Source organism: Pteropus vampyrus, unplaced genomic scaffold, assembly GCF_000151845.1.
Source record: "Pteropus vampyrus isolate Shadow unplaced genomic scaffold, Pvam_2.0 Scaffold18, whole genome shotgun sequence".
Taxonomy (NCBI): Eukaryota; Metazoa; Chordata; class Mammalia; order Chiroptera; family Pteropodidae; genus Pteropus; species Pteropus vampyrus.
Window position 1 is genome coordinate 4965362 of NW_011888799.1, and position 3692 is coordinate 4969053.

General features: G+C 55.6%; 1 protein-coding gene across 6 annotated transcripts in view; it reads left to right on the top strand.

The window, feature by feature from the left end:
- The window catches only part of MDFI (MyoD family inhibitor), a 17961-nt gene that overhangs the window by 2514 nt on the left and 11755 nt on the right, over positions 1 to 3692 (top strand). The window lies entirely within an intron of this gene.

Below are 3692 nucleotides of genomic sequence, written 5' to 3' on the forward strand. Positions count from 1 at the left end.
TCTTTCCCCCAACTTATGGGGTCTGTAACGTCTCCAGGATTCTTGAGGGAGCTTCCCTACTTTGGGAGTGTTTGTGATCCCTTGAGGGTGGGAGTCCTGCAGGCTGTGGTTCTCAGTCCCCCTCACTGTGTAGATGTGAGCGGAGGCTCACAATGGAACACAGAGTCAGAGACAAGTTGGGAACTTCTGGGGTTTGTTCAAGGGCAGGGGAGTGAGGTGCAGAACTATAGGCCCAGATTTCATGACTTTAATCCCAGCTCCAGGTGAATCTAATTTTTTCGGCTTCCTCTCACCCACCCTGACTCTCTCTTTGTCCCCTCTTTGAGTGTCTGAGTAATGAAGGTCTGGTCCTAGGCCTCTGACACTAACTCGCTGCATGGCTTTGGATGAGTTCCTTCCTCTCCCTGGCCTAGGTCTCCACATCCGCCCTTATGGGCTTGTCTGCCTGTTAGGAGAGGCCTATCTCAGCAACCCAGGTCTACCTGGTGAGGACACTGGCACCCTGGATGCCCAGGGTTGTAGAGGTGGCAGGTGGCCTCCAGCAGAGTGAAGACGAGTGGGAGATGCCTGGCCAAGGGCCAGCACATAGGTGACACTGATGTGTCGCTGCGCATCCCGGCTAACCCTCAGATTCTCTCCTCTCTGTGGGTGCCTGGAGCAGGGCCTTCTGGGGGATAAGCTCCTTCAGAAACTGGGCTCCTTCAATCTAGAGAGACCTAGAGGCAGGGGCCTAGGAAGGCTCTTTCTCCTCATCGTGGTACATTCTCCCCTCTACCTCTCTCCCCTCTCACCCCTCCTCTGTTTCTCACCCTCCCATTTCCCTGCTTTCTTCCTCCGCTTATCCATTTTCTCTGCTCTCTGCTCCACTGCCTCTTTCCAAGATCCTCTCCCCTATGCAACCCATTCTCAGCCCTCACAGGGAGAGAAGGGGCTAAATGTGCAGGGGACAAGAGCTAGGTGGGCCAGTGGGAGGGTTGAGCCCTGGGCTGTAACTTGAAGCCCCCCCAGAGAGCCCCCTCCCCAGCCTGGGCCAGACAATGTGGCTTTCATAACAGGAGGAGGCCTGGCTCTGCCGCCTTGGGAGAATGAGGCTGCTTCCCAGGAAGCCCAAACCGCAGGAGACCCAGCCAAAACCCCACAGACGCCTGAATCTGAGACCAGAATCCCCCACGCTCCCTGCTGAGCGCTGACAGAACAGCAAGGCCACCGCGCTGCCCCTGGGGGCCCTGCTGGTAGGGCCAGGGAACAAGCCAGGGAACAAGTCAACTCCTCCTTCCACCACTTAAGATGAAGATGGGGTGAAGGGGACTCGAGGCAGCTCTGGTTGAGGCAGGTGGCCAAGCCCCCACACCCTTGGCACCCGCAGTGTTCTCTCCCCACCCACTCAGAGGGACCTGAAGCCTGGCTCCCTAATCCACAGCAGATTTCTGCCCAGCACTGAGGCGTCACATTCCTGCTGTTGGTCTAAATTGAATTTCCTGGGGAGTTGGAGCCTTCAGCCCTAAAATAAAACCAACCCGACCCAGCCTAACTGGCCAGCTCAGGCTCTCCAGTGCTCAGCCTGGTGGCCTGGGACTGTGACCAATGTGGCACAAGCCTGTATCAAGCAAGTCCACGTTCTCGCCTTCTTGGGGTTTAGAGGTGGGTGCCAACCCTAATCTTCGTCCTCTCATTCCCTGACTTGGGACATTCCAAACTCCAGAGCTCAGTCCTCACCAGCAGACATTTGCTGAGTACCCACTATGGTGCAGAGATGAGCACTGACACCGCCCCAAGGGACTGAGCTGGGGAGGCCGCAGTCTGGTCGAGGAGCCAGGACTTCACTACCAAATTCTAATTAGCAACAGGGCATGCCGTGTGCTAATTTCTCAGTAAGTGGGCCACTCAGAAGAGGGACTGTTTATTGGCTTAGGGGTCAGGGAAGGCTGTCTAGAGGAAGAGGTGAAGCCTGAGCTGTGTCATGAAGGATAGGTTGGATTTGGGGAGTGGGAGAAGGGATGGTAGAACCTTCTGGTCAAGAGGAGCAACATAAGCACGGGTGGATTGGTCAGAAGGCCCAGTGGTGGCCTGGGGCCATTGAGAGCTCAGTCTGCCAGGAACACAGAATCCCTGTCATTGATTAGGTTGAAGATATAGACTGAGGCCTTGACTATTAGGCCAAGGGGAGAGTATGGAGTTCCAGTCACCACTCTCTGAGCAGATCAGATCCTGGTCCTCTCCTTCCAGAGATGGTCAGGGCTCCAAGGGAGAAGCCTAGACCCAGTGTCCACGAAGTCAGTGGAGATGGTTGGATGTGAGGGACCAGGCACTGACGCTCCAGACCAAGGGCCCTGTGGGCACTTTCCAGGCTTGTAGTGGACCCATCCCATCTGGAGGCGGTCTCCCCACTCCTTCTAGGTCTAGGAGTACCCCTCAGTCTGGTGGACAGCCGGCAGAGGGAGCCCATAGAGTACCTGCTCAGGTTGTGAGCCTCAGCCTTCCCTCTTGGGCTGTTGAATTTAAACATGATTTTCCACTCCCTTCCAGAGGTGTCTTTCCAGAACTCAGGGCATTGAACTCAGAACTTTATCTTGTGTTAGAGATAAAAGTATGTCGAGGCAAAGGGGCTGTCGCCTTTCTGTATTTCCTCCTTTGTAGGTGGGGAGGGACCCTTGAGAGAGGTGCAGGGCTGGGGCTTCTGCTCAGAGACAGCCCCAACATGTATGGCCCCCTATGCGCATTAGATACAGGTGGCCCTCTGGTCAGATGAAGCCGGTGTGCAGCTGGCTGAGACGATGGCACCTCCAGGAGGACGGGAACACAACCAGGGTCTCCAGCCCCACCTCTGACCCCTTGGGAGGTGCCTTTATGTAGAATACAAGTTGCACATACGCGCAGCGGCCCTTGGCCTTCACTGGCCGCCTTTCCCTCCAGCCCGTCCACATTTCTACCCTCTTGGATATCCTCCGGGCATTTTTCCTCAGAGTTGTTCTCCCCTTGGTGGCTGGACAGCAGAGTCTCGTGTTCACGAGAAAGAAAACTGGGCTCTTTTGATCTCTCGATGGTTGAGCACTTGGGCTCTGCCTCTTCTCTGGCTTTTTGTTCCATGTGTTCCTGGTGAGAGCTGTTTCTTGGTCCAGCATCTCGGCACCAGGGACCTCTGGGCCCCATCTCGTTCACAGATCAGGTCTTCCTCCTGCTTCTCATTTCTTCTCATTCTGCTTCCAGGTCTCTGGCACTCGGCAGAGTTTCTTCTCCTGCCCTCAGCATTGCTCCCTCGGGTGGCTGCTGGGTCCTGTCTGCTGCCCCTCCTGACCCCAGGAGAGCTGGCCCTCTGTGTTTCCAGATAAAGATGACTGGTCTGAGTTCTCTTTCCTGGTTTCCTTTCCACCCTAGCATGGCAGGTTTCCTGCAGTACAAGCCTCTTCGAGACTTAGTCTGTGCTGTCTGTAATCACCTGTTCTCACCAGATTTGAGGTCACCAGCCCTCTAGGTGACTATTAAGAGAGACTGCCTAGGGAGTGGTGACACTGGGAGAGGAGACCCGAGATGGAGGCCAATCTCCCTAACCCTCTTTCTTGCCTTTTTCCCTCTTCAACCTTCGGGGCCCAGAGAGCTACAATCTGGCTCCTTCTACTTTAGGACTGATGGGGTCACCCCTGTGTGCCCCATGACCTCAGAAGGAAGCCTATGAAGTGACCACAGGGCCCACC